This window comes from Colobus angolensis, unplaced genomic scaffold (assembly GCF_000951035.1).
Source record: "Colobus angolensis palliatus isolate OR3802 unplaced genomic scaffold, Cang.pa_1.0 Scaffold127, whole genome shotgun sequence".
Classification (NCBI taxonomy): domain Eukaryota; kingdom Metazoa; phylum Chordata; class Mammalia; order Primates; family Cercopithecidae; genus Colobus; species Colobus angolensis.
This window is the reverse complement of record NW_012113919.1, coordinates 10,263,580-10,275,292: the sequence shown is the minus strand read 5'-3', so window position 1 is coordinate 10,275,292 and position 11,713 is coordinate 10,263,580.

Genomic DNA, 11,713 nt, shown 5'->3' with positions numbered 1-11,713 from the left:
CTAATAATTATATTTTTATTTCTCAGACATGCTGAAGTAACAGTAAGTTACTCATGGATTTTAATGTGACATGCCTATTTTCAAGCCATGCTTAGCAATTCTAGGCATCCCACTCTATGCTTTATAGCTTCTCAGGGCTCCTCAGCATATTTATCAAGTTATTTTTAATACCAAACTTTTTATTAAATTTATAACCTAAATCCAGAACAGTGCACATTCAGAATCACACTGGTGATACATTTATATAAACACATATGTGACTGACACACACAAGAAGAAACAGAACACAAGCTGTTCTCACAAAGCCTCCCACATATACTTTTGTTGTTGGTAACTACAACAGTGCCCCACCACTCCCAGTGGAAGAGTAATCACAATCCTCACATCTAAGACTGTCGTCATTTTTGTCTGTTTTTACACTTAATACTAAAAAGATTATCAATAGGTACTGTTTTTGTCTTGCTTAATTTGCTCAATATTTTGCGTGTGACACATATCTACAGTATTGCATGTAGTTGTAGTTTGTTCATTCTCAATGATGCCCAGGACTCAATTGCATAAATATATCACAATTTATCAATTGGTACTACTGTGGATGGGCATTTGTCTTCTTTCCAGATTTTAGCTATTATTAGCACATTGCTATGAATGGTCTTTTCTTGTATTTTGTTGAACATATATGGTAAGTATATACACAGAAGAAAAGCTACTTGGTTACCGGTGTGAGTAGGTTACCTTTAATAGATACTACTACCTTTTTTTTATTTTATTTTTTTTTTGAGACGGAGTCTCTGTTGCCCAGGCTGGAGCGCAGTGGCATCATCTTGGCTCAAGCTCCGCCTCCCGGGTTCACGCCATTCTCCTGCCTCAGCCTCCCGAGTAGCTGGGACTGCAGGCCCCGCCACCATGCCCGGCTAATTTTTTCTATTTTTAGTAGAGACGGGGTTTCACCGTGTTAGCCAGGATGGTCTCGATCTCCTGACCTCATGATCCACCCACCTCGGCCTCCCAAAGTGCTGGGATTACAGGCGTGAGTCACTGCGCCCGGCCGATACTACTACCTTTTTAAGGTGACTTTACCAGTTTACATTTTCTATAACAGTATACGAGAGTTCCAGTTGCTCCATGTTCTCCATACACATGCAATTCTCTGTCACTTGCACTTACTCTTCTGGTGAGATCACATTATTGTTTTAATTTGCATTTTCTACTTTATGACAAGTGACATAAAGGCACCTTTTCATATATTTTGTGACAGTTGGATATTTTATGAAGAGCTTATTTGAATCATTTGCAAATTTTTCTGTTGGCTATTTATCACTTCGCGAATGTTCTTCATATATTCTGAACACCTCCCTCTCCCCACCACCCACCTATATATATCAAATTCTACCTTGAGTATAGTTTCCATTTATGTGCTAACCATTTCTTCTTTTACCTTTGTTTTTTCTACTTCATCCGTCACCTCACACCTGCTCAATTTTAGTTGTCTGTTAACTGATCCATGTGGCTTTAGTCTATCTCCCTTTCTCCAAATCGTACCATGCAAGACTAACAGATAAAGCTCTTAAAAAGGAATATTGCATTGTGTGAGCAATCAACTTAAACTTCTTCAATAGTAAAGTCTTAATGTGCAGAGAAAGTCATACAAAATCTGATTGGGACTTAACTACTTAATCATTTGGTATAGTTGGAACATGGCATCCAATTACGTACAGTATTTATGGTAGCAAAGAAAAATCTTATTTAAAGAATTGGTCTATAGTTACATTTGTTTAAATAAGTAAGCACCCTCATCTTTGTAAATGTTTACACTTATTTTTCCATAATTGCAACTTGTCAGTTTTACATTTTTACTTGCAAGGCTTTTGAAAGCTTGAATAGAGAGTGATTAACATATTGTAATGTCTAATCTCAAAATATTGTATTCTTCATTCAATCGTTGCCTGTGCTCTAATATATGTCTTATTACTTCAGAAATAATACATATTTGTATATTTTCCTAAAATTATTTGAGTTATCTTAGGGTAAAACATAGAATGGCAACAGGGAATTTATTTCAATATTGTTTTGCAGAAAAATAATATTTTAAAATTCTCGTGATTATTCTACATTTTTGTTGGAGCCTAGAAGGTTTGTATTAAATATAAGTCATGATAAGACCTCAGAATATTTAAGAAAATCTTGGTGTCATTTATGTCAAATTTCTCTTGAATTATCTACAGTGGAACATGTAATGTAATGGTTTCATCTCATCAAAAAAACTCAAATGTAAAGAAAAGATAGTTTTTTTTTGTCCAAGGAAAAGCTTTTTATACCAAATTTCAGCTAAGACTATTTTAAGATTTTTTTCTCTAATGAAGTTTTTCATGTGAATCAGAGTCTATTTTAAGTCACTCGTTTTCATTGCAAAGAACACTATACACATCATATTTATTTTTATATCCCGTTTTTGTTCATGTTATCTACCATTTTGGTTCCAAAAAGATTACCTAGAATAAAGTAGATGCTTAAAAAATATTGCTTTAAAGAGACTAGCAGTATAGTCTAGCTGTACTGTATAGCTCTGTATAGCTGTATATTATTCATCACAATACTTAACCTCTCAATTTCCTGGTCCTTGTATGTAAAATGTCAATAAAGAAGTATATACTGTACTGGGTTATTAAGATTAAATAAAATATCAAACATAAAGCAATATAAAGTGCTGAGCACATTATAAACTACCAGTAAGTCTTAGCTTTCTTTATTTTCTTATTAAAATTTTTTTTAGTACATTTTTAAAAAGAAGAATCTTGGCTGGGCACAGTGGTTCATGCCTGTAATCCTAGCACTTTGGGAGGCCAAGGTGGGTGGATCACCTGACGTGGGGAGTTGGAGGCCAGCCTGGTGAACATGGTGAGACCCCATCTCTACTAAAAATGACAAAAATTAGCTGGGCATGGGGGCAGGCACCTGTAATCCCAGAAACTCGGGAGGCTGAGGCAGGAGAATCACTTGAACCCAGGAGGCGGAGTTTGCAGTGAGCCGAAATCTCACCATTGCACTCTTGCCTGGGCAACAAGATCTAAACTTTGTCTCAAAAAAAAAAAGGAAAAAATAGAAGCATCTTAAGTAGCATATGTTACTGATATGGTCTGGCCGTGCCCCCACTCAAATCTCACCTTGAATTGTAACTCCCACAATTCCCAAGCGTTGTGTGAGGAAACTGGTGGGGGGGTGATTGAATTATGGGGGCAGGTCTTTTCTGGACTTTTCTTGTGATAGTGAATGAGTATCATGAGATCTGATTGGTTTATCAAGGTTTCTACTTTTGCTTCTTCCTCATTTTCTCTTGCTGCCACCATGTAAGAAGTACCTTTCCCCTCCTGCCATGATTCTGAGGCCTTCTCAGCCATGTGGAACCGTTTAAGTCCAATTAAACCTCTTTTTCTTCCCAGTTGCAGGTATGTCTTTATCAGCAGCATGAAAACAGACTAATACAGTTACTATATCGGTTCTGGCTATTTACTAAATCAATTCCACTATGAAAATACAAAGGCTTTGCTAACATAAAGAACACGACTGGGAACCTAATGCTGCCTGAGGCAGTTTCCATGGGAAGCTCCAAAAGTGTTTTCAATAATGGCAACAGTATTGTAGTAAGTGTATGTAATAGTTTCCGAGAGATACCTTTTAAAATTACCAGAAACTAGGTGGTTTAAAATGGATTCTTTTACAGTTCTGGAGGCTAAAAGCCAATATTAAGGTAGGACTGTTTCCTTCTGGAGGCTCTGTAAGAGAATCTGTCCCAGGTGTCTCTCCTAGCCTCTGATAGTCATCTATAATCATTGACATTCTTTGGCTTGCAGCTGCGTCACTCAAACTCCATCTCCCTCATCTCATGTCCTTCTTCCTATGTGTCTCTGTGTCCAAATTACCATTTTTGAGGACAGTAGCCATTGGATATAGCCCACATGAATTCAGTTGACCTCATCTGAACTCAATTACTTCTAACAATATTATTTCCAAATAAGGTTACATTCATAGCATGTATTGATATACAGAAAATTTCTGTTCAAATGCCCATGTGATTATACTACACTGCTGTGCTAGAGCCCTGAAGATATGTACTCAATGTAAGTTTTAATAAGACCCCAGAGGATTTAAGAAAATTTTGGAGTCTTTTGTTGTTGTTGTTGTTGTTGAGACGGAGTCTCGCTCTGTCGCCTAGGCTGGAGTGCAGTGACCGGATCTCAGCTCACTGCAAGCTCCGCCTCCCGGGTTCACGCCAATCTCCTGCCTCAGCCTCCCCAGTAGCTGGGACTGCAGGCGCCCGCCACCACGCTTGGCTAGTTTTTTGTATTTTTTTTTAGTAGAGACGGTGTTTCACCGGGTTAGCCAGGATGGTCTCGATCTGGTGACCTCGTGATCCGCCCGTCTCAGCCTCCCAAAGTGCTGGGATTACAGGCTTGAGCCCCCGCGCCTGGCCTGGAGTCATTTCTTTATAATTTCTTTTGAATTCTCTACTGTGGAATATGCAATGGTTTTGTTTCATTTTGAAAACTCAGATCTAAATAAAAGATAGATGTTTATTCAAATTTCAGGGGTAGGATTTAAATTTATCATTTTGATGAGACAAAATTTAACCCAAAACAGTGTGTAATATCCTTTTTTAGATATAGAACTCAGTTAACATTTCAAAGTTATGTTAGATTCTTGAGAAGATGTATCTTGAAATAACTTTATACTGTTATTTCTAACTAATTAATTTTTAAGCCAATGCAATAATAAATTGTCAGTGTGGAGGGGAAATGTGGGGGTGGAGTCCCCACACAGAGTCCACACTGGAGCACTGTGAGAAGAGGACTACCGTCCTCCAGACCCCAGAATGGTAGATACATGAGCAGCTTGCACAATGTGCCTGTAAAAGCTGCAGGCAATCAACACCAGCCCTTGAGAGCAGCTGTGGTGGCCGAGCCCTGCAGAACCACAGAGGCAGAGCTGCCTAAGGCCTTGGGAGCCCACTTCCTCCATCAGTGGGACCTGAATGTGAGAGATAGTGTCAAAGAAGAAAATTTCAGAGCTTTAAGATTTAATAACTGCCCTGCTGGGTTTTGGACTTGCATGGGGCCTGTAGCACCTTACTTTGGGCCAATTTATCCCTTTTAGAACAGAAGTATTTACCCAGTGCTTATACCCCCATTGTAGCTTGGAAGTAATACAATGGGGGTACAAGCATTGGGTAAATACTTCTAAACTTTTTTTTTTTTTTAAAAAAAAAAAAAAAAAAAAAAAAACAGGCTTCCAGGCAGAAGGGACTTGTCTTGTCTCACGTTAGACTTTGGACTGTAGACTTCTGAGTGAATGCTGAAATGACTTAAGACTTGGGGGACTGTTGAGAAGGAATTATTGTATTTTGCACTGTGAGAAGAACATGAGATTTGGGAGGGGCGATGGGAGGAGTGATACGGTTTGTATTTGTGTCCCTGCCCAAATCTCATGTCAAATTGTAATCCCCACTCTTGGAGGTAGGGCTTGTTGCGGGATGATTGGATCACAAGTGTGGATTTCACCCTTGCTGTTCTCCTGATAGTGAGTGAGTTCTCATGAGATCTGATTATTTAAAAGTGTGTAGCACCTCCTTCTTCTCTCTCTTCCCCCTCCGCCAGCCATGTAAGACATGCCTGCTTCCCCTTCTCCTTCTACCACGATTGTAACTTTCCTGAGACCTCCCCATCCATGCTTCCAGTACAGCCTGCAGAACCATGGACCAATTAAACTTCTTTTCTTTATAAATTACCCAGTCTCTGGTATTTCTTTGTAACATTGTGAGAACAAACTAAAACAGACAACTAAAATTTGATTAGCATATCTGAAGAAGAATACTGAAGTGCAGTAAAGGAGGGAGGAAGACAGTATAGATTAAGAAACCCAGGATGGCATGACAGAGAGGAGTGTGAAAATCCAGGACCCTAGGGGTTTACTGTTTAATTTTACCAAAAACATTTAAAGAACCAGTATCAATTATTCTCAAATTATTCCAAAAGATTGAACAGAGGAAATATTTCCTAACATATTTTACAAGGCCAGCATTAACCTGATACCCAAACTAGAAAAGGACAGAACAAAAACAAAGGAATAGAATACTATAGTGTAGAATACTATAGGACAATATCTCTGATGAACATAGGTGGAAAGATCCTCAACAAAATATTAGCAAACCAAATTTAACAGCACATTAAAATGATGATTCTCTATGAGCAAATGTGATTTATCCTATGTATGAAAGAATGTTCTATATAATCAAACCAATAAACATAATACATAACTAACAGATAAAAGGATAAAAAACGTGGTTATTTCAATGGATACAGAAAAAGCATTTGACAAAATTCAACATCCCTTCATGATAAAGAAACCACTCAACAAATTAGATGTAGAAGATATGTATCTCAACACAGTAAAGGCCGTGTATGACAAACCCACGGTTAACATTATACTAAGCAAGGAGAAGTGGAAAGCTTTTTCTTTAAGATCTAAAAGAAAACAAGGAAGACCATCTTGACCACTTCTATGCCACATAGTACTAAAAATCCTGGCCAGAACCATTAGTCAAGAGGAAAAACTAAAGACATCAAATTTGAAAGGAGAAATTGCAATTACCTCTGTTTGCTGCTGCATGATTTTTTACATAGAAAACTCTAAGGACCCCACCAAAAAACTGTGAGAACTAATTAGTGAGTTTAGTAAAGTTTCAGGATACAAAATCAACATATAAGAATTAGTAGCATTTATATACAATAATTTTGAATTACTCAAAAAAGAAATCAAGAAAATAATTCCCTTTACAATAGCTACAAAAAATAATAAGAAAATAACAAGGAATAAATTAACCAAGTTAGAGAAAGATCTCTACACTGAAAACTATATAGCACTAATAAAAGAAATTAAACATGGCAAAAGGAAATAAAAAGATATCCCATGTTTATTTATTGGAAGAAGCCGTATAATACCCAAAGTGATCTACAGATTCAGTACAATTTGACAGTTTGTTTCAAAATGCCGGTAACATTCTTCACAAAAATAGAAAAAAATTCTGAAATGTGTGTTGAACCACAAAAGAACCAAAATAGTCAAAGCAATTCTAAGGAAAAAAAGGTGTAGGCACCACATTATCTGACTTTAAAATATACTACAGAGCTTTACTAACCTTGGTATTTGTATAAAAATAGACATACAGAACAATGTAAGAGAATATATAACCCAGAAATAAATTCATGTATTTACAGTCAACTGATTTTTAACAAAGATGCCAAGAAAACACATTGGAGAATTGACAGCATCTTCAAATAATGGAGCTGAGAATATCGAATATAAGCCTGTAGAAGTATAAAACTGGATCCTTATATTTTACTATGAAAAAAATCAACTCGAAGTTGATTAAAGACTCCAGTGTAAATTACAAATCTGTGAAACTACTGGGGAAAAAAAAGGTTAAATGTTTCATGACATTTGTCTGGGCAAATATCTTCTGGATAAGACCTTAAAAGCACAGACAACAAGCCAGACATGGTGGTGCATGCCTGTAGTCCTAGCTACTCAGGAGGCTGTAACTTTCCTGAGGCCTCCCTAGCCATGCTTCCAGTACAGCCTGCAGAACTGTGGGCCAATTAAACTTTTCTTTACAAATTTGTAAATTACCCAGTCTCAGGTATTTATTTACAACATTGTGAGAACAAATTAAGACAGACAACTAAAATTTCGTTCGTGTATCTGAAGAAGAGTGCTGAAGTGTAGTAAAGGAGTGAGGAAGACACTGTGGAGCAAGAAACCCAGGATAGCAGGATAAAGAGGAGTGTAAAAATCCAGGACATAGCTCACTGCTCAATCCTGCAGTGAGCTACGATTGCACCACTGCACTCCAGCCTGGACAACAGAGAGAAATCCTATTTCTTGGAAAAAAAAAAAAAAAAGTTCAGGCAATAAAAGCAAAAATAGGCAAATGAGATTACATCAAACTAAACAGATTCTGCACAGCAAAAAAAAAAAAAAAAAGTCAAAAGAGTGACAAGAAAACCTGTAGAATTGGACAACATATTTGCCAACTATACACTGACAAAGGATTAATAATCAGATTATATAAGGAAATCAAACAGCTGAATAGTAAAACACACACACAAATAATCTGACTAAAATATTGAAAAAAGATCCGAATAGACATTTATCAAAATAAAACATACAAACAGCCAACAGGTATATGAAAAAATGCTTAATATCACCAATTATCAGGAAACTAGTAAGATCATTATCAGGAACCTCAAAGCCAAAATGAGAAATTATTTCACTCCAGTTAGAATGACTACTTTCAAAAAGAAAAATGATAACAAGTGTTGGTGACCATATCAAGAAAAGAGGACATGCAATGTTCTTGGGAATAGAAATTAGTGCAGCCATCGTGGGAATAATAAGGAGGTTCCTTGATCAATTACCAAATAGAATTACCAGCAATCCCACTACTGGTTACATATCTTCAAAGGAAGGGAAATTAGTATGTCAAAGAGCTATGTGTGCTCTCATCTTTATTGCAGCACTATACACGGTAGCCAAGATTTCGAATCAACTTAAGTGCCCATCATTGTGAATGAATGCGTATAGAAAATGTGGTACACATACGAAATGGAATATTATTCAGCTATAAAAAAGAATGAAACCCTGTCATTTGCAACATCGTGGACGAATCTGGAAGTCATTATATTAAGTGAAATAAGCCAGACGCCGAAAGACAACAAATATACTGCATGTTCCTACTGGTATGTAGAATCTAAAAAAGTTGGTGTCATAGAGGTAGTTAAGAATTTACCAGAGACTGGGAAGAGTAGTGGGAAGGGGAAAATGGGAGAAGATGGTCAATGAGTAAAAATTACTGTTCTGAATGAAGAATAAGTTCTGGTGTAGTACTGCACAGTAGGTTGGCTACATTCAACAATAAGGTATTTGTATCTCATTATTGCTACAAGAAAGAATTTTGTATGTTTCTACCACAAAAAAATGATAAATGTTTGAAGTGATGTATAGATTTTACTAATGCTTATTTCTTGAACTTTACTTTTAGCTTTAATTTGAATTTTATATTTGGATCTATTATCTGTCATGTATGACTATCTACATATGGTAGAAGAATGTGATACTATTTTGACATTACTTTTATATGATTATTAAATAAAGTATGCATGTATCAAAATAGCCCATTGCATTCCATAAATATGCACAATTATTATGTATCAATTCAAAAAGAATGTGATTAAACAATCTGCTCTAAAAATACATGAAATAACCTCACTAAAGAGGGTATAGAAGAAAAGTGTTAAAAAAGATGATTCTTAGTACTTCTTTAGTGTGTATATGCTCTTTTATTGATGGATGCTGTATTGTTTACTTATTCTGTGGTGTTGGAAACTGATAATTAAATATTATATAATTTTATATTCAAATTTATATGTAAATTTGTTTAATTAAATTTCAAGTGTTTTTTATATCTCTTCAGTGTAATATATATATTTCAAATGAACTTTATAAATGTTCAAAAAGCAATTATCAACTCATTTAGAGACTTCCAGTTAAAATACAGTTAAAAACAAAGCAAAAATATGCACATATATTAAAACTTCATGGAAATAAGATGATTTGCTGTAAATGCAAGTAAGTTTCCTTGGCTTAGTAGTGGGACCTGGTGTCTATACAAGAATATAATTTTAAGAATTCAGCTTTGAGGATACATATGTATGTGGAAACAGGCAGAAGTTTCCATTGGGCTAAATGGTTACGGTGAATGAGGCAAGATATAAATTTTCATTCATTCAAGCTATGCTGGTCACTGATGGATATGAGAAAGAAAATAAAAACATAATTACATGTGTTGTAATTATCTATCAAATGCATTATAAAATAAGAAATACTTAGTTTATTGAAAAACACTTTAGGTTAAAAACCCATCTCACATACACACACACACACACACACACATTTTATGTATATATTTTTATCTTACACCAAATATCAAAGGCTTCTATTTGTAAGTCTACTATCTTGCTCCCAAGTCTCACCCACCTCATTGGACTCACGTTAATATCTTGAACTCCTAACATGTCTTTCAGTCAGGTTTTTCTTTTCTTTTTCCTTTTTTTCCTCTAATTCTTTAGTAAATTTATTTTCTATTACATATTTATAATTATTTTCAATCTCAGAAAATTTTTCTCTAAATTTCTTAAAGTTCTATAATATCTGCAACTATATAAAATTTCATCGTTTTCTATTTTATATTCATAATTTCTTTTGTGCAGTATAATTTAGTACATTTTATCTCATATTTATATTTATAAATATTTGATTGTTTGACTGGAATTTAGGGTGACTTGTGTATTATTGCTTTGGGTTGAAAAATAATTCTTCCCATTTTCTCTTCAAATATGCAGTTTTCTTAATACATTCATTAATTCATATTCTACTCATGTACATTGGATAGTTATGTACAATGGATACTCATGTACAATGGATAGTTATTTCTAAATATTTTGCCAATAGTTAATAATAATATTTTACTCCATTAAAACCTATAATATTTTCCCCTCTAGAATTAAAAATAGTTTGACAATGCAAGCATAGACTATTTTACAGTAGCTAACATATATTGTAAAGTTTCTATGTACCATTTGACCCAGTAGTCCCACTACTAGGTATATGCTTAAAGAAATTTAAATCATTCTACCATAAAGTCATATGTACGCATATGTTCACTGCAACATTATTCACAAAAGCAAAAACATAGAATCAGCCAAAATGCCCATCAACAGTAGACCGCATAAAGAAAATGTGATATATATACACCATTATATACTATGCAGTTATGGAAAAGAATGAGATCATATCTGTTGCAGGAACGTGGATGGAACTGTAGGCTGTTATCCTTAGCAAACTAATGCAGGAACAGAAAAACAAATACTGCATGTTCTCACTTCTAAGTGGTAGCTAAATAATAAAACCCCATGAACAGAAAGTGGAGAACAACAGACGCTGGGGCCTAGTTTTGGGAGGAGGTTGGGAGGAGCAACAGGTTCAGAAAAAAAAAAAAAATGATACTATGTTTAGAACCTAAGTGCTAAAATAATCTGTACACCAAAGCCCCAAGTCACAAGTTTACCTACATGAGAAACCTGCACATATATCCCTGCACCTAAAGAAAAGTTAAAATATTAAAAAATAGCTTTATTGTAGTACAGTTAACATAACAATAAACTTCACCAATTTTAGTTGCACATTATGACAAGTTTGGCAAATGTACACATTCATGTAACTAGCACCAAATTCATGGTACAGCGTCTTTCCACCAAACTTCAAAGTCACAATGGCCATTTTGTGTCATTTTTCTCCCCAGTGCCTTCCCCTGACAACCACTGGTGTGATTTCTGTCTCCATTATTTTCCACTTCTAAAGTCTGACATAAGAATTGTCTTATGTCATATGTCTTTGGTTCCTGGTCTTCTTCCTTTTCATGATGATTTGGAGGTCATTTTGAGGTTCATGATTTATTGCATCCATCATTACTTTATTTTTTATTGCTAAATAATCTTTGATTTTAAGGTTACAACACAATTGGTCTTATGCATTCTCCTATTGATGAAGATGTGTATTGTATCATGTCTGGAAACAGAAAATATTATGAATCAATCTGTGA